Raw genomic sequence first — 20,913 nt, 5'->3', positions numbered from 1 at the left:
TAATGATGATACTGATAATGATAATAATAATAACAAAATTTGTATTCAAATATCATTGGTTTCAGATATCCAAGAAGGAGAGTCTAGGATTACTGTCCATTTTTGACTAGTTTGTTTTTCATTCATGGGCAACACTGAAACAATTATTGCTGAAAGATTATCCACAATTAACTTACGAGTTTATGGGGGGGCCTATCATTTTGCGAAAGAATATTATTACATTTAAGTTAATGTATTTTAACTTTTTCTGGTAATTAAGTGCGTTTATATCGAAATACCCTTCTCAAAATGCATATGTCTCTCCAAAACGACTCGACACCGATATTCCTTAACAACACTGCATTGCCAATGCTCGAACTTAGTCAGTTATTGCCAATGTGAAGTCATATTGACTCCATAATTTATTTTTTAAATTGATTTCAATTTTAATAATAAAATTTGCGTTAAAGGATGAGAAAGAATAGGAATTAAGATCGAAAAAACAAATATTGTCCACAAATCGGCTTTAACATTTCTCGCAGTAGGAATTAACTTCAACTTAGGATTGCAGTAATTTCAGTATTTTCTAGAACCCTGATTGGCTGCCTTCTGATCAGGGACTTTTTCATCTTTATAATTACACTCACTATTTTTTCAATTACTGGGCGCCGTTGACACTGATCGGAAATGACCCTTCATACTTTCTATGAAAATTATGTAAATTTATCAAATAAGCATTTAGGCCATAATCTGGAGTCAAGATAATAACAGAAAATCAACTTATATTACCAATCAGGAGTAGAAATGGCTCCGACATATTTACGTGCAATGCCAATCTGGAATCAAAATGACTCTTATGATTCAAGTAAACTAATCTGCAAAAAGAAACTAAGAATTCCATGGTCTTCAGCTCGTGACTATCGAATGGTGAGAGAGTGGGGATAGCATATCTAAGAGCATTTCGGGATAGCTATGAGATGTGGGGAAACAGAGACCATTCCTATTTTTTTTTTTTTTTTTTTTGGAGTCAAATTGACTTCGGATTGGCAATGCAGTGTTAAACAAGGATATGAGCCACAATAGATCCATTGGGTCGTGGTAGCGTAGGACTTTAAGTCTGATCTTCTAGAATCTGATCTAAACAAGGATATTTATTGATAACAAAGATAATTTACGTTGCTTTAAAATTGAAGAACTCAAGCATAATTTAGAGATCTAATTTGCTTGCCCGGTTAATCAACATTATAGGAAGAATTTACCCTTTTTTTGAAAAAGATTTTTTCGAAATCCAAACTTTTAGAAACTTGAGGCTCTAACCATTCACATATCCTCATTAATTAATAGTTTATGGACGTTGTATGATTTTGTCAATTTTTGTTCCTTATTAGCAAATAAAAAGATAATATTCTTCTTGTCAAAAGGGGAGACAGAGTGTATACCTTGCCAAAAAGGAATGATGTTAGATATGGAACTGACTAAGTACAGCCCCCAAAAAAAGAATTGTTTAAACATAACTAAGGAACTTAATCAAACATGAAACATCTATAATGAACAAAGCATTGAGAGAAGTAAGAAGCGAACTTTTCTATCTATTTCTATAAACTAGCAAAAGAAAGAATCGTTTTTGAAGACAGTTAGCGTAAAACTCGTGACTCCAGTTAACGCCGTGAGAACCTTAACTGCCGCGAAGAACAAGAAAGAAAAAGACCTGGAGAGATAAGTATTAAACCGTTAGATTGCACTCAGAACACTGTCACCTGACGTCATCGAACCTAATGATGGTGTTTATTAACAAATTTCAACTTGCGGCATCATTACACGCAACTGTAATTGGCTGTAAGTGGATTGGACCTATCTTAAGATTATACATAATTCTAACACAAAATTTAATGGAATATTCCTTAATTGACGAAGGTATAAAGTAATGTAAATAAATGTGAACAAGCGATCCGTTATCTATTACACGATTATCGATTACAACAAAGAGGCTGTTTACAAATTTTTAGATGATTAGTAATCTAATTTATAATGAAAGGAATCATTGCTGAAACAAGATGGCTCTGTGAGGAATCTGATTGTTTCATTGTGAGAGATTTTGGACAAGAAAACCTTTTAGAGGTTCCCAAATGTTTCATTTCAGAATATTTCAGCATAATATGGCCATGACAGTGTGACAGTAAAAAAAAAACATTTTTTGTTGCATATATTTAATTATGTAAAATTATTGAATGTCGAAACAACCGGAACTGCAAAACTTGCAGCAGTTTACTGGTCCAAACTCTCCCAAAATATTTCTGGACTAATTCCTAAAAAGCCAAACCTACAGATCCAATTAATTTTCTATTAAAATTGGAAATAATTTTTCCACGGCATACTAAATCTTAGCACGAAAACGGATGCTGTGAATGTACCAAAACTGTAGTTCAGGTTTTGAGATTACTGCACATTTCTTTTTATTTCCACAATAGAACATAAAATGTTTATAACTTCGTAAAGTAATAAATAATTACAAATATAAATATAAAGTTGTTTACAAAAAAGGGTAACAATAACAAGAAGAACAAGAACAAGAACATTTTTTGAAAAAGCCTTTTTTGCTCATTTTTGGCAACTATTTTTCTCGAAACCTATTAGATCTGGGTTGTTGCAAAAAAATTTACAGTTATAAAGGAGGGTTTGCCCTATAATTTAAAGAAAATTTGAGAATTTTATCTTTTATAGAAAAAGAGAAAAAAAATTGTCAAAGTTGGGTGTTTTTCAACGCTTTTTCGTGAACTTTTTTGAAGATCAACTTTTATACAACTGTCCTACCGGACAGTTTTAATTAATTAATTGGTAAAATTCTTCATTTTAATCATTTATTTAGTTACAATCAACGCATTGCGTTATCAGCAACATTCATACATATCAGAGTGGAGTAGTTACCCAGCGGTAACACTCCAATTACATTCTTCATTCTACTGACTCTCTTCATCAGAGAGGAGATCGCGAGGCCACTGTCTTTTAAGACGTCTGGAAATTTTCTGGAAGATAGATGTTGTACAAGTGGATTTTGAGTGTTTTTACTACTTGTGTGACGAAAGGAATGTTCAAGTCTATGTGAATGGTTTGATTGGTGACGTAGAAAGAAGCGTTTACTATAGAGCGAAGAATTTTAGATTGCAAGGACTGGATCCTTTGCAGATTTGAGCGTTTGGTTGAACCCCACAGTTCGATGCCATAAGCCTAGACTGGCTTTAGTATCCTTACATAAATAAATCTTATGTTGTCTAGAGTGAGTTTTGATCTGTTGTCGAGTAGTCTTTTCAGTTGTCGAAAGCGTCTATTGAGTTCTGTTCTCTTAAGTCGAGTATGAGGATTCCATGTAAGTCTTCGGTAAAATTCTAAAAAAAAAATATTTTTTCTATTATCCTCTGAATTGTTGCAATGAAACCATCTGCTGTAATGATCAATTAGTGCTAACCAGTCAATTAGAAACTTATCTGCCATTAATTGTCTCAAGAAAATATGTCAATTGGAACTTGAAAGTGGCAATAAGTGAATGCCATTGTTGCCTGAATTAGCAACAGATTGTTTATTGTAGTTACTTCTACGCAAAGCGGGAGGCTCGGTGCCAAAAAAAACAGTGTACGTAGTGCACTTTCGTTTCCCTCTACAGTGGAAATGGGAACAACGATTCACTGATCTAGAAGTAAAAAGTCAATTAAAGAAGTAAGCCATTAAGAATATTTAGCGCTAAAAACAATTAATAATGGGCCAAAATAACAATGATATAATGTTAGTAAAAGTACTTCTAGTAATATCTAGTAATTTAGGAAGTCAAATTAAGGACTGGTGGGGCGAAACAGCAAATCTTGGGGATATAATAGTTTCTAAAACTTTCACCAACAAAACAGAATACCTAATCTTATCAAATGAAAATATATTTTCCGTTAATTGAAAACTGGAAAAAAAAGAAATATTTAATATTCAAAACACACTAAAATAACAAAGCGATCTCTTGTTCCGATTGAAGCAACTTATGAATTTTTTTTTTGAAAGGTTGCGGAAGTTTATGACAGCTGGCGTAAAGAAGCATTTTTCTTTTGAAAGTAAGCCTGGCGCGTTTTCTATTGTTCCCTTCTTTCTAATTTGCTTGTGATGACGTTAAGTAATTACTTCCTTCCAAGGTCAGAAGTTCAATACCATCCTGCCGAGCATAATTTTTATTTCTTTCCCCATCACTCATTATTTTCAGTGTTTCAAATCAAAGAGGTGTCATTTGGTGCTAACATGAAAACATAATGATGACAAATAAACTAATCAAACAATGCTACTATATTTTTCCTTTTATTTTGTTTACCATTGTTACATTTGTCCTTGAAAATCTAAATTGGGGGCGAGGAAACAAAAAAAACAAAAAATTATCTTTGTCGGTAAGATTTGTGATTATTTGCATAATAGCTAGGAGATTCATTTAGTTTTCATCGACCTGTTTCCGGGGTTTCACCATTTTTAATATCAAGTCTTCGGGATACGCGAGTTGATTTCATTAAAAGTGAGTTTTGTTTTTCAGTTAAGTGGAAAAAAAAGGTCACTGAGACTTAAAGAGCTTTCCTAGATGAGCTAGTAAATAATTTAATTGCAGGTTATTGTTAGCAATGTGGCTATCTAACTACAGTATCGTACAACCTGGATTAACCGGGCTGACCTCCGGCTATACCCACCCCGGAAAACTGAAATCCCGGTTAAACCGAATACACAGTATTACATAGTACATTTGTGCCTATGAATGTACATATGTATATAAGTATGTATGTATTATACGGGTGTATACGTTTACGTTTAGCACCAGTTTTCTTAACGGATTCCATTGCGTTAGTGAAATAAAAATTCGACAGAAAGGGGCAAACGAAAGATGTTTTCTGTAGGACGAACTGATTAACACTGAAGACTAGCTTGAGATTAGGCTGCTCTCTGGGAAGATTAAAATAATGACGGTAATTATCCATAAAAATATTACATATAACCGTGAACCTGAAAATCAACCTTACAAAATCTTTTGTAAGACCGTGGTAAATCCCAAGAAATTCAGTACTAATTGCACCATATTTTGGGTTTTTACATACATACATACATACATAATGATCCTTCAAGAAAATCAGGTATAAAAGAGTTGCTGCTACAATTATGTTACATCGGAAGACAAAAAAAATTTCCTGTCGCCACCGAAAATTAACTTTTGTTTCGGCGCCGATCCACGTGTTCTTATGATGACACAACATGATCCCGGTTAACCGAGGGCCGGTTAATCGAGGTTGTACTGTTTTCAAATTTAAATTGTGTTTTCAAGTAGAAGCATGCAGAAAAATCAACCAGACTGACTTTTAAATTTGATGAAGACCAGTGGTTCTTAAACTTTTGTAGAAATGCGGAAAACACAGATTTTTCTCGCGGAACACTGACATACTAACTTGTAAACTACCATATATTTGAGTTATTAATAGCAATTAGGATGTAAATAAACCAAGTTGCAAGTTACACCAAACTATGCAGACTGGGTCTCAAGACAGGCGAAGGAGTTCATCACAGGCTATTCGCCAAGGCTGACTGCAGATTTAATCCATCAAGGCAGTGGGGCTAAAAGGATAATTGTAGGCCTATTAACTGGCCACTCTGCAGGCTCAGAAAACACATGCATCGCATGGGCCTGGCCGATGATAGCCTTTGTAGGTTCTGTAAGGAAGAAGAGGAAACGGCACTGCACGTGTTGTGTCAGTGCGAGGGGCTTGTCTGGCTAAGGATGTTACTTCTCGGGGAGGAAAAACCAAGGCCTCTGAGCTTTACCCAAGAGACGCTCTCCAGAATTAAGAGTCTGATTAAAAGGACGGGTCTGGAGGGTGTGCTCTAGAGTGAGGGGAGCCACAATAGATACAGAGGGGTCGCAGTGGCGTAGGCCTTGAGGCCGCCCTACTAGAATCTTATCTTACACCAAACTATTAGTTCTATTTCATCACTATCACTGTATTTAACGATTCCATTAAAATAAATTTATGTTTGTAATAAAAAAAAATAAAAAAGTAATAAATGTGTTTGTGTATTTCTCACATTTTTAAAATATCTGGCCAAATAACCGTTTATCTCTCATTTCCTGTTCTAAATTTTAGTATACGTATTTAGCCTTTCAAAAAGACTACGAGCACCCATGTCCTCATTTATTACTGTGCCTTTATTTTAGTTTATTTTTTAAATAATAAAATGCTACAACATAATAACCAAGTTTGGGCCTTCATTTGTTTTTTTAGCAATTTAAAGCGCGTCAACATCCGAGGTCATTGGCATTACTTCCGGCCTTAGGAAAATCCTATCATTACAGACAACACAGTCCATCATTGGATATAAGAAACTGCTTGGAAAAGAAAATCTAAGAGCCAACAGCTTGATTCGAACCCGTGATCTTCGCCTAATTGAGCTAATTCATTTCCAAGCTTTGAATAAGTTTTAGAAGTAAAGATGTTCTTATCACACACAAACTGACAGAGCCAAGATGTGCAGACTATGTGCCAAAAACATTTTATCGTACCATATATTTCTTGCGAGAACTAATTTCGGAAAAACAAATAAAAATCGAAGCACTGCATTGCCAATGCTCGATCTTAGTCAGTTATTGCCAATGTGGAGTCATATTGACTCCATAATTTATTTTTATCTTTTTTTAGATTGATTTCAATTTTAATAATAAAATTTTGCTTTAAAGGATGAGAAAGAATAGGAATTAAGAACGAAAAGACAAATTTTGTCCACAAATCGGCTTTAACATTTCTCGCAGAAGGAATTAACTTCAACTTAGGATCGCAGTAATTTCAGTATTTTCTAGAACCCTGATTGGCTGCCTTCTGATCAGGGACTTTTTCATCTTTATAATTACACTCACTATTTTTTCAATTACTGGGCGCCGTTGACACTGATCGGAAATGACCCTTCATACTTTCTATGAAAATTATGTAAATTTATCAAATAAGCATTTAGGCCATAATCTGGAGTCAAGATAATAACAGAAAATCAACTTATATTACCAATCAGGAGTAGAAATGGCTCCGACATATTTATGTGTAATGCCAATCTGGAGTCAAAATGACTCCTACGATTCAAGTAAATTAATCTGCAAAAAGAAACTAAGAATTCCACGGTCTTCAGCTCGTGACTATCAAATGGTGAGAGAGTGGGGATAGCATATCTAAGAGCATTTTGGGATAGCTATGAGATGTGGGGAAACAGAGACCATTCCTATTTTTTGTTTTGGAGTCAAATTACCTCCGGATTGGCAATGCAGTGATTTCAGATCCATTCTAAACTGCACCTCTTTGGTTTTTCTATATCTAAAAATTAATTTCACGTTTAATCAAATCTAAATATAGCTTTGGCCAAACCGTCATCTTGCCTTAGGGGTACCGAATGAGGTAAGTTGTATCATTAAGATACGTGACTTTAACAAACTAATACTTCGACAATGATGTCATCTTTGTATATTTAATGATGAATAAAGATGTTTACTTGTGAAAATTTTAAACGTTTGGAAACCTGGGCAGCCCAAAGCGGAAAGTGAATTCATTAAAAGAAAAGGTAAATACAAAGAAATTAATTAAAAAAGATTTCCTTTTATTACTTTTTATGGTGCGAAAAAACAAATTGTATAAATTTTATGGTACACTTCCCGCCAAAATCTATAAATAAAAATTCCTCTGCTTAACTTTCAGTCACACTTTCGAATTTTTCTTGTGAACTGATCAAAATTATATATTAAGTAAACGTTTACTACAATCTTCTGGGTTATATAGGCTTGCTGTAAGCTAGGTTCAGGCTGAACGTGATCGATAGCTTGCCCCTCACTGATCAAAGATTTATTGCCTCGCAATCGCTCCGAAATCATTATCAGATAGCTGTGAAGACCATCCCACCTCTAAGAATTACCAGAAATGTGAAATTTTATTGTGAAGTTCAATGAAGTGCGCCACCTTGGACTGTACCTAGACAAACGGTTGACATGGAATCCCCATAACAGACTTAGAATTAATCAAAAAGATGATCATATTCTTTTAATACCGACTTATATTAATTAACTGTACTAATTGGGCTAGTGATTTTGAGCAAATAAATTGTCTGTTAAATGAAATTAATGATAGTAAATGTATAATTATGGGTGATTGCAATGCCAGAATTGGGGATGCTCAAATTATTCAATCCGGAATTGCCTATTTTAATACTAATGTCAGTTTAGAGCGGAAGTCAAAAGATAAATGCATAAATGCTAGAGGTAAGCAATGGCTGGAACTTTGCGACAATAATGACCTCGAATGGTTTAGAATGGCTGGGTGGAGGGGGACAGGGAGGGAAACTTTAGTTTCATTTCTTCCTGTGCCTCGTCTGTGCTTGACTTGTGCTCTGTGAATTTCACATTGTTGTCTGCTATATCTAAGTTTACTGTAATTCCGCAAGTTTTCTCAGATCACTGCCCAATAGTCTTAAATATTAAACTGCTAACAAAAGTGGTAAACAATGTTTCTGCGATTCCAATTCTTCCAAAACTTGTACCTTTGTACAACTGTTCTACCGAACAGTTTTAATTTGCAAACAGAAATACACGGTGAAATGTCAAAGAAAATCTTAAACGATTGCAACATTTCACCCACATTAAAAAGTAAGATACAGTAAAATAAATCTATCTATTAGATTTAAAAAGTGCTAAATAAATAATAAAAAAAGAAAAATATGGCGAACTGTAACCCGAGTAGTAGAATAAAAGAAAGTCAGATCAATCAAGCACAGTCCGAGATAACCTCTAAAAGGGAAATAAAAAAAAAACGACAAGAGCCGGATGGAGTAAAGATGGAGATGAAGCAGAGTGGGGCACCGGGACACCTGCCCGGTTTTTTTTATCTTCTTGTGCAAAGTGAACGAGCGGCGGAGCCCCCCGGACGGTCGCTGTCCACGACCCGGAACGATCCCCACTAAACTGTAGACCAACTTAGTCAGATAGAACGGTAATTAGGGCAAAAATTTCTGAAACAAGAACCCTTCAGATTTTTGTATTAATAATTTTATTCTACTTTATTGTATTTTTTTACGACCGAGCAGTGAATTTTAGTTGTAATTTATTTTTAGTCTTATTTATTTATTGTTAAATTTAAATATTATAACTTTCTCTTCTGCTTTCTCTCAGATATTGTAATCGCGCGTGTTGGTCTAGTGGTCAAGAGTGTGGCTTAGCATGTAGAAGGTCCCCAGATCGAATCCCGCGTATGGCAACTTTTTATTTGTTACAAAATATTGTTTATAACACAAATTTATTGACAGAAAATTGGTTTTTGAATCTGTGTGGTGGGTTCCTGTTGTTTTCGTTTCATCTTAACACATTGCCGACCCACTCGGGGAAATCTCTCCGTTTTGTAAAATGTCAGTGCACGAAAGATCGGGGAAATCTCCCCGTTTGACAACGCAATGCAATGGAGTACTGAATGCATGGGTTTTAAGTATATTATGTACTTATATATTTTGATGCCTGCTTCTCTTCGTTGATCGCTATATGTATATTATCACTATATTTTTTTAAATAATAGAGAGTAAAAGAATTAGGCGATGAGAAAGAAAGAGATTTTGCTAAAAATAATGCTGATAAACGGTTCATGAAATTTTCAAAAAAATATACGCCATATTGGATCACAGTTGATAGCATAGTCATCTACACATTCCAGTCTAACAATTTTTGTATTGAGCATAACAACTCCATATCTATTTTGTTATTTATCTTTGTAATATAATAAAAGACCTTAATAGGATGAATCAGTCACCAAAAATAATGAACAGCAAAAGACCTTAATAAAATGTCCCTAGAAATTGAAGATGCTTTTAATGAATTTCATCTAGATACTGCATCAGAATGTTCAGAAGACAATTTTGATATCCATGATGGGGACATTATCAAACCAGGAAATAGATCTACACGTAGAATAATTTCAAGCGATTCTGAGAGTAATTTGGAAGATTCAGACAGTGATTGAACTATATTCAGTTGCAACTCGTGCGGTCGGCAATGTCTTAAGAACCAACTGCATCACAAGCGTTTAAATTTTCCAATTATGTAGTAACAATTAAGTGCAAGTGAGTGGATTGCTTGTTGCACATCTGGTATCTTTAAAATAGAAACCGGAAATGAAAAAATAACTTCCCCGATCTTGATCTTTATTGTAGAAAATTCTAAAAAGCAGTACTAATAACTGTGGAAATTCCAGACAGATAGTGAGAGCCAGGCGTCTAGAATTGCTGGAATTAGCACAAAGAGGAATGTCAACAGATATGACATTGTGAGAGCAAACTGTGACAGAAACCGTTAGCTCTCTTTAACTTTCCTTTAACTATTCTAGAATTCCTTCCAGTAATTTCTTGTTTCGTCTAACTCTTTTTTTTCTTTTTTACCGGCGGAAGTGTTTAACGTGATTGAACCCGGAACTTTCAAAGTAAAGCTAAATTCATTACACTTTCTTCTCCAGAGATGTAAATTTTAAGTTTCGAAATCCATTTCAACGGGACTTTGGAAGGAGACTTTCCTCAGTCTTTAATATTCCCGGGAGGTTCCATCATATTACTAAGTTTACCCAAACAATAGTAATGTCTGGCTTTAATGTTTATTGTGTCTCTGACCGGTTTGGGACTTCCATCTATCATCTAAGATAGATAATCACCTTGTTGTAGATAAGATATATTGTATATATATACTTATATAATGTATACTCATAAGGGAAGGGATTAGCTATGCGGTTAGCGTACTGGACTCCCAAGCAGAGGTCGCGGGTTCGAATCCAGCTGCTGACCCTTAGATTTTCTCTTCCTAGGAGCTTCTTACAGCTCACTGTCCGGTAATGGACAGTGTTGTCTGTAACGAGAGAACACTGTCCGGAGGCCGGCAGTGCACTGAAAAAAAACTCCGGGTGCCAATAACCTTAGATGTTGACGCGCCTTAAATCATTAAAATAAAAAATATATACTCATAAGTTGTAGTGTGAGGTAAGACTCCCAGTAATGCAAATTCTCAAAGTAAATTTTTACAAACTTTTTGATGTTGCTAAAATTTAAATATAAATATTGTCGTGTAAAAAAAATTTGTGAGTCAGAAGTTTGAGATTAAAAGAAGGTAGTGTGAGTATGTACATAGAATTTTTTTTCTAAATTAGTTCCATTTATGTGCATTGTGTAATATAAATTTAACATAAATTTATTTAATTTATTGTATTTATTATAATATATTGTGTATTTAATATAAATTATAATATTTTATTTATTTATATAAATTATATACGAAGTAAGAGAAAGTCGTGTGAGTGTGCATATTAAAAGTTAAACATTAAATTGGAAATAAAGTTAATAATCATGGACAGTTGAACCGAAAGTAGCCGACAATAACCGATCGCATTCGGTTAGTTAAAGAGAAAAGAGAGAAAAGTTTAATTAAAAAAGGACGGCTAAGGCAGGTTGGGTTACAGATCCAGTAATTCCAAGAAATCTCTTCTTTTTCCAACTAATTTTGCCCTGTCTAACCCATCGGTCTTTGATGGCGTAGGTTTGGGACTGACTTTACTGTTCTGCAGTTAGTTTATCCACTATATCTCGGCAACGGAATATCCTAGAGACTTCAAAATTGATATTTCATTCAGTGGTCACCAGAGAAAGCGACAATAAATTTTTGGTCAAAATAGCTCCACCGGACGTACCACTTTACTGAATAGATTTTTCACTTTTTTAAGGTTTTCTCAAAAACCACTTCTTGGATTTTCTCCAAACTTGGTATAATTATAGCTCACAAATAGTTCTATAACTTTTATTCGAAACATTTCTCTGTAATACTTCGATTAAGGGCACTTTTAGGGGAGGGGGTGGTGGGTTAGTCCGGTAGAATGTCAGTTCGCTGTTATGTATAGACTTGCTTCCTATTTAACATTAATTAGGATTAAATGCGAAACGAAAGTACTACTTTTAAAGAAAATTGATCAAGCGGAAATACCATTTTAAAGAAAGATTTTAGATTTCTTATAACTTACTGCAATGATTTCTTTTAAATAAGTTAACGCACAAATTTTCCTATAGCTTTTATTATAATAATTTTTTCTTCTATAAGATAAAGAAATCACACATTCTAATTAAAAAAACAACAATATCTAAATTAGAACGGCAGAAAAAGAAAACATTATTTGGAAGAATTTTATAAATAAAGAAAAAATAATATGCGAGCCTAAATGGGCAGGTGTTCACGGATCTATTGTTCCAGACCAAGAAACTTGGGGCGAACGAGACAGATATAGTATGTGTAGCTATAATGAGAGGGAGAGAAGTGGCTATTAGAGTGGCCTTACAAACCAGAATCTCTCGGCGAACGGTCCAGAGTAGGGAGGTTTTTCGGAACTGGCGGAGATCTTTACCTGCTCACGTAATCACATACCTTCAGCTTAGAGTAAAACTCTTATATTTCACTTGAATGAAATAAAATGTTTTCCCTTTCAGAAGGCGTTTTATCTCAGTTCTTATTATTTCGCTTAGGTGTTTAGTAAAAGTAAAGTAATCGCCTATTTTTTCAGGCAGGTCCAACTACCAAATAGGTGTTGTGGAACGGGGGCCGAAGCTCATAGTTTACTGTAAACAATTTTTTTTAACAAATAAAAAGTAGCCCATACGCGGGATTCGAACTGGGGATCTCCCTCTCACAAAGCCAAGCTCTTGACCACTAGACCTACACCAGCCCTTAGGTGCTAATAAAGGATGCTTTAGTAAGATTTTGTACCCAAAATCAGTCAATCGAAAGTAGGATTTTAGGATACAATTTAGGATGCTCTTTCAACTGAGATGCACTAACTCAATGTCCTTATCTTCCATATTTTCAATTCCGATTCCCTCTATAATTTAAGGATAAATCATTCAAATCTGTACATAAAATGCAAATACTTTTAGCTGGGGTGAGTTTTAGGCTCACAGAAAAGTAAAAACTAAATTAACACAACAAAACAAACCTATGATAGAATAACCTGGGTAGTATTAGATTGTTTTGTGAAGGATATGTTGGGTTTCTTAAAGCCCTAATACTGGAATTGCAAGGTTAACCTAGGTTTAACTGCGGTATGTACCTTCTACAATCACACTGTTAGCTAACAATGGATATTATCAAGAAATAGACACGAGATGGCACCAACAAAATTCCATCGCCGAGTTTAAAAAAATTTTATACAGTAATTAAACGTAAGGACACCCATTTGAGTTGATCAAATGATTTAAGAAACCTAGCTGCACTGATTACCGGATATGCACCTTTGCAATGGTTACTTGTTTAAAAATAGGGCAGGCAGAAAGTGTTAATAAGATGGGTGAAGTCTATAGAGTCTGTGGCACATTAAAACCGAAAATAATCACGTTTTATGCACGGCAGACTGAGGATCTTTGCTTTCCATTGATCAAGGCTACCCATGGTATAGCCGAGAGGTTAGGGGCGAGGCCTGTATAACTAAGATGTATTGTTGGTTTGTGGGTTCGATTCCCGGTCTCTAAGCCTTAGATTTTATTTAATGGTTAATACGAGAACTTTACTAGTAAAGTATGTTTGCTAGTCGCCTCCGTCCATGACATCTGAATTGATTTACTGCAGTATGGAAATAAAAGCCGCCCAAAAAAACATATGCATAACTTTTTGCTGAGAATCAATGCTTTTCAATGAATATAATTCGTAAAGAAACCATTGTAAAAGCAAAAGAGTGAAGATTAAAACCCGGGCAGTTTAATTTGTAAGATCCAATACCAGTTTACCAAATACCCGAAGCTAAGATTCATTTTGCGAAGATAGGAAAAATTTCGCTCTCAAAATTGTTGTATTCAGAGCTCGCAAATTTGGCAATTAAGTCTAAAACTATTTTTAAGTAATCTAAAATTGAATTTTGCCACAAATAAAAGCTGATTTATTAAAACCAGGCGCTGCAAGAAGTGAAAATATGAAGCAGATAAATTTAAGCTTCAGCTAACTAAAAAATTTTAGTTCTTCAAACTAAATAAATTGAATAAAAATAGTTAAGTTCGGAAAGCGAAGTTAATAATTAAATAATCAAGACGATAATTACTAGTCAGAGACAGAAAAAGGAAAAGAAGAAGACATTGTCTTCAAGAATATGGGCAAGGAAGATGAGTCAGTGGTGTCGGGAGACTCCAATGCTCAATAGAGAAGTATGCGGTTAACGTTCTCTAGCAGATAGTGTGTCCTTCAACCCGGATTTCCTTAAGATTTTTTACTTATTAATTAAATGATTCTAAAAGAGACTAACCTGTTTGAAAATTGGTAAAATCCTAATAAAAACTGAATGTTTCTTTGCTAGAAGTACTGCATGTGTAGGAAATGATCGTGGTGGCTCTCAAGAAGATTGTCTATAGAACACAATACCTAATTATGCACACTAACGGACAGACTCCGACCGTCCCGCTCTAAAGGCAAGTCTAAGACTGAAATACCTGTACACCTTAGACGGCTGTCGCTACCCCCACTCTGTCGTCACCACGGAGAGAGAAAAGTACTTGGCCGGGCGGCCCCTGTCTCTCTCTGTAAGTCTTGGTTGTATGCTTCAGCGCACCCCATATCTTGCCCCACTTCTTTTTACAAAAATATAATACAGGTAAGCTGTAAGAAACTGGGCAGAATAGAGTACTTGGAAGAATCTTTTTAAACACAAAGAGTTATATTCCTTCTCTGCACATCTATCTCACAAAGTAAGATTCCTCTCTGACCAGCTGCAATAACACCCTGGAGGCTCTTTCACAGACCATAAAGCCCCTACATGAACTGAACAAATTTTTCCAACTATTTTATAATTAAAAAAAAAGTACCCGCATGGCTGTCATTATCGCATTTATGTGATGGAAACTGTTCTACAAATTTGTTGGACAAATTGAGACCACTTTCTCTTTTCTTTTTTTTAAATAATGTTAACAATATATTGGGGCGCGTGTTGGTCTAGTGGTCAAGAGTGTGGCTTTGTGTTTAGAAGAACACCAGATCGAATCCCGCGTATGAGTACTTTTTATTTGATAGAAAAAATTGTTTATAGTAAAGTATGAGCTTCCGCCTCTCGTCCACGACACCTAATTGATAGTTGGACGTTAAGCCCCGCCTCAAAAAAAAAATAGGCTATTACTTTACTTTACCTTGAATCTGTACGATTGGTTCCTGTTGTTTTTGGCTTCATGTGCATCTCGTACAACACGTAGCTGCATTAAAACCAACAGCATCTCCAGGGTTTAAATAAATTTGCCAAGTAAATAGTGAAAATTAAGTGCGAGAGAGAGGAATGCTTGTTGAGAGGGTGTAAGAGAGAGGGCAATTTGTGAAAACCTCTTTTTATAACTCGGAGAATGTAAAAATTGATTTGTCAAAATTCTAATTAACAATCAATCAATTTGAAAATATGATAATAATACATTACTTTGGTTACTAAGTAGTATTTTTGGTAACACTCGCATGTCTTTCTCTTACTACAAATTATTATTATCATTATTTTTTTAATGATTTAAGGCGCGTCAACATCTTAGGTTATTGGCGCCCGGAGCTTTTTTCAGTGCACTGCCGGCCTCCAGCAGAGTTTTCTCGTTACAGACAACACTGTCCATTACCGGACAGTGAGCTGTAAGAAGCTCCTAGGAAGAGAAAATCTAAGGGTCAGCAGCTGGATTCGAACCCGCGACCTCTGCTTGGGAGTCCAGTACGCTAACCGCATAGCTAATCCCTTCTCTACAACTAATTTTTATTATTATAGAAATGCTAAATTTTTTTCTAACTCTGGATGTAACGGAAGTGTTATCTATTTCCTGTGTTGACAGGTCTGCCATAAATTTGCACCAGTAGATAAGTAAATTGTAACTAATTACTCAGCATTCCTAAGTGTTTACTAAGATATACAAATAGCGCGATGCATCTGTTCATTTGTTTGATGCAATAGAAAGTGCAACGATTTTGATTTTGCCAGAAAATGAGAGCGAACTAAATAACTTTTCCAAATTTTTCTTGTAAAAACAGTTAGCATTTCCATGAAAGTTGTTAAATACGAGTATATATATGGTATTTTATTTTTCATACTCCCTTTGAATAATTACAATGGCATGTATGTCAAAGAATTTCCCGTAGGTTGTTGTTAAAAGTGTCTTTTGAGTTGGCGACTACTATCCCATCTGGCTGACAATGTGGGAAGTTAGGTGGACATTTAGTCGATACCCTGATCTGTAGGTTTCTTTGTTTCAATCTATTCAAACAACACCAAGACTAGAGGCGATTGTAGCAGCATCCATTCTCTAGTTCAGATCTAGAATTAAACGCAACTGCAATGTTTGTGACCTACAGTTGACTATGTATCATCTTCATCTAAGATCAAGTTCATTTCACATTTAGAAAAAAAAAAATGAAATATTTGAGATAGTTGTATATGTCAAGGTATTAAAAAAGCTGATTTCAAATTCTTTCCGTGACGCGGTTTCACTCACTTGACATTTAAATTCATTGATAATGAGACATTGGAACCGGTATTAGTTCTTTTTATTCCCGCACTTTTAAGTATTTCGCTTTAGGAGATTGTTTCTGATATTTTTAATAATAAAATATTAATTCTGGTATAAAACACTCAAATGCGTTGCAATCACTGCATGAGATATTTGGCATGTTAAGATAAGAAGAGATGATATCGCAAACACAACTAGAGGATAAAGACTAGGACCTCTTAAAGAGAAGTCGTTTGAATCTACTGTACCTTTTAATGGCACAATGTATATAAATCTCTTGGGCAGTGCCTTGGGAAACTATAAACCCGCTTCATGTCCCAGTTGGTGCTTTAAGAACTGTTTGGTTCTGAACTTGTCCAAGTGTAGGGTAATTCCCTTCACTAGGCATCGTGACCCCGTGTCTTATGACTATACGCTGAACGGTTCTTTGCTGGTTAGGGTATCGTCAGTAAAGGAATTTGGGCATCACGTTCAAGAGCAAATTGGATTTTATGGAGCACATGAATAGAATCAGAAGCAAATCTCTATAAATGCTTGGGTTTGTATTTAGGAACAAGAGGAATTTCTCTGACAGCCGTTCTATATCACATTATACATAAATCCCGTGTATGATCCCATCTTAAATAAGGTTCAGTAATTTGGAGTCTGTTTTTCAAGGTACATATGGCTTCTATTGAGGCTGTTCAGTTCTTTCGGCGGTTTGGCTTGCCGTTTGAAAATCCCTAAAGAAACCTTTATCTATTCCGATCTACAGCTCACTCTCAATATTCCTCCACTTGCCACCAGAAGAATTTATTATGGACCTCTCTTTCCTCTGCAAACTTCTCCGTTTTTAAATAGACTGTCCCTTACCTTATTTCTCTAATTTCTTTTAATATTTCATCCCATACTACATGACATTCTTCTCCGTTCAATGTACCGTAAACATAATTACGTTTTTTACTCCCCTATCTTTCGTATGATGCGGACAGCCAATCATTTTAACTCAGATTTCTTGGGCTCTGATATACAAACGTTTCTAAATAATGCCAGAAGTCAACTATTTCTTTGAACTATTTGTATTATTAATGTTATTATTATTGTTTCTGTAAATTGGATTATTGATCCGTTTTTTTATTTAAAAAATAAATAAATAAATAAAAAGTAATTAGATAAATAATTTAATATTATTTAAAATTAAACAAAATAAAGTAAATAGAACAGCTGTCAGAAAGGACCACCATCCGATATGGTGTATTCTGATCTTAGAAGAGATTTGAATTAAACAAAGCAATTTTTTCTAATAAATAATTATCAACTTACGTGGATAGCACGCAATGTTCATATCCATCTTGCAGGCCTGTAAAAGAAATTTAAAAATATTGATTAAGAAGTAAAATCAGATTGGTAATAATTATTACAGAAGAGAGAGAGTTATGGGTAATAATTGATGAGCACAAAGCAAGGCTGTAGATAAGATCTGGTGGACTTATTATTTAAACAAAGAAAGATCCGGGTCTTGTCTAAGATGCTACAATAATGCTGACACAGCATGACAATCTATCGTGATATCTGATCGTATCGATCTTAAAATTCGCTTTGTTATAATCTTCTCTTGTTGTCAACTAGTCAATCTTAAATCCTGACACATGGGATTATCATTACTGTCACTATTGTGTTTTTTATTAATAATACCAGTTATTTATTTCTAAAAACTACGTACAACATAGCTTGTGGAACTCATGCAGGACAGATCTTTGGTATTTACCACAAACCAATAAGCAATAGTTCAAACAGCTGAGAATCAGTAATAAAATAATTGTTCTACAAGGTTCTTGTCAGACCTGTTCTGACTAAGCCGCTTCATCTTGGAGTCTAAGGCATGAGACCAATCTTAATAAGTTTCTAGGATCCACCATTGATGCTCACAAGCACCTCTAATAAAATAAAAATTCATAAATAAAAGGTGGTTTTCAGTACATTAAAGATTTTTTTTTTTTTTGCGTTTATTTATGCTACAATCAGCGCGTTGGCGCTATAAGTAACAGTGATAACAGAGTAACAGATGATAAGGTAACGAGAGGAGAAGTTACCTAGTGGTAACACTCCAAAACATTAGACTGTTAGTCACTCTCTTCACTTGAGAGGAGATCACGAGGCCACTCTGTCTCTTAAGGCGTCTTGTCGGGTTATCAGGAAGAGTTCTTGAAGAGAGATTTTGAGCTAGAGGATTTATATGAGATTGCAGGCTGAAGTGGAGTTTTCTGTACCTTGTTTTAGCAACTTGGGTGATAAAAGGTATGTTAAGGTCAATGTGTATAGTCAGGTTGGAGACATAAAATGGAGCGTGTACAGTAGTTCGATATATAATATTTTAGATTGAAGAGATTGAATCCTTTGGAGATTGGAGCGTTTGGTTGAACCCCTATTAGTTATTAACACAGAATAATGTAAACAATTTGTCAGGGAGTGGTTTAGCTTAGTGCTTAGCGTGCTGGATTCCCACGCGGAGATCCTGGGTTCGAATCCAGCGGTTAGCCTTTATATTTTCTCTTCCTAAAAGATTCTTACAACTCTATGTTCGATGATGAATGCATTGTAATGGTAGTATACTGTCCGGAGACCGGAATTGCCCTAAAAAAAATCCTCCGGAAGCTAATGATCTCTGATGTTAACTCTCCGTTAGTCCAAAAAAACAAAATAATTCGTCCAGCACATTAGCAATGGTTATTTCATCAAAGTTTTATTATGTTGTACAGGTTAATGGGTTCTATGGGAAATCGATTACTTTGTCTATGCAGCTTGAGTCATCATTGCTTCAGTTCAGACATTTTGTAGAGCAAGTCCCGAATGAAGTCTTAAGTGAGACAAAGCTCGAATGGCAAGTTGGTGGGGGATTATGTGCCATTAAATGTCTCTGAGTCCCCAAATAGGATGTGGCTCAGTATCACCAACCCAGGACGTTTAATTCTAAAGAGGAAGGTGTTCCATCTGTTAACATCGCTTTTGATTTCTCTTAACCTAATATCATTTGAAGGGGTAAAGGCTATGACATCAGTTCTTTGTCACTTTTTGTTTAACTGAGAGCGATATAGTCCATTCAAGAGACCATGGAATAATTTAGATATTTAGGAGGCCATAAATTCCTATCATAGAGCTTCCACCAAGTTGCCTTTCTATTTTTAGGTGAAATAAAATTGCGTTATAATAATTTAAGTTGTAATTATCTTCTCGATTAATAACTATGGCTACTGAATCAACTGATGTTTGCAAAAAATGGCTGACCTTCAGTTTCCGTTATTACTTACGGCTTGCTTTCGATATTTCACTTCTTTTTTTTTTTATTTTCGTGTGACCCCGAGTCCGAAAATTGGTTTTACACATTAGTCTGAGATGTGGTCACCCATTCGTGCTACGAAGTATAAATTCAGCCATGTTTCATAAAAGGAAACTTCACCTTCTTATACGGAAGGCTGGCTATGATACAGAAGAAATCAAGATGTCCGAAAATCCACAGCCAACTATACAAAATTAAGGTTAAACAAAGGTCTAATACTAATTCAATTATTACGTAAACATTGTCAAAGAACTGTCAAATTAAGAGCAGGAAGTTCGAATCTGTCACATCCGACTGTTTACTTTAAGATGATGAAAACACGTGTTTTTGCCTAAAATATCTAACGGTAAGTCATAATTTCGATAATTATTTTTTTCCATCTCTATTATATGTAGAGGAACAAGTTTCTTTCTAGCAGGAAGGACCAACATGTGCAGCAGATAAGTGCGTACGTGCAAGCTCGAGGTCTTGGTCCGTTACTGTGGCCAGGTATTCTATTTAAATGTTGACCATGTATGGTAGAGAAGAATGGTCTAGCTAATATTAAGAAGTAGTTTGAGCAGAACTAACTATTTAGGACATTCTGCAATATTCAATGGGTCTTCTGCTAGTTTGTAGTTAGGTTAGGACTGCTTAAACACCTGCATGACCATTTTTTTGTCACCTTTTTTTTACTTTCACTTGTTCGACTAAGGAGGAAGCTTTACAAGCATGCCAGTGTTTAACAATTTCTTTTACACCTGAAGAGTATTTAAGAAGTTTCATGAGTAACCAAAAGTTTTTTCCACCCGGGAAAACTACCCGTTTGGTTTGGGAAACAACCAAATGGAACCCATGAAAAGTGTTTCTTTAAATGTGCAAGAAAAATCGTACAACAATTCGCTAGAAGATTGAGTAGAACGTTATTAATGGGTACGAATAACCCATTGGGGTTTCCTATAGAATTATATCACATATTTACACTTTTGTTTTTTTTTCTTAAAATATTTTCCCAACCAAACACAAGACTTAAAAGAGAACCAATGACAAAACGTGTAAAACATCTTTAAAGACTAATTGGACGAAGCTCA

The 20,913-nt window shown here is 35.0% G+C and overlaps 1 protein-coding gene across 5 annotated transcripts in view; it reads right to left on the bottom strand.

The window, feature by feature from the left end:
• uif (sushi, von Willebrand factor type A, EGF and pentraxin domain-containing protein uif) overlaps nt 1-20,913 on the bottom strand; it is a 210,705-nt gene that overhangs the window by 145,702 nt on the left and 44,090 nt on the right. For 4 of the 5 annotated variants that reach the window (XM_074136876.1, XM_074136873.1, XM_074136877.1 and 1 more), the window contains exon 1: nt 14,310-14,495. The gene's annotated coding sequence lies outside the window, so the exon portion shown is untranslated. Of the gene's footprint in view, nt 1-14,309; nt 14,496-17,829; nt 17,867-20,913 lie in introns of those variants that run through there. The other variant, XM_074136874.1, reaches the window with a different exon arrangement.

This window comes from Rhodnius prolixus, unplaced genomic scaffold (genome assembly GCF_049639745.1).
Source record: "Rhodnius prolixus isolate KJV_2025 unplaced genomic scaffold, Rpr scaffold_5, whole genome shotgun sequence".
Lineage (NCBI taxonomy): Eukaryota > Metazoa > Arthropoda > Insecta > Hemiptera > Reduviidae > Rhodnius > Rhodnius prolixus.
The sequence above is the reverse complement of the archived record's forward strand: the minus strand, read 5'-3'. Positions and strand labels throughout refer to the sequence as shown.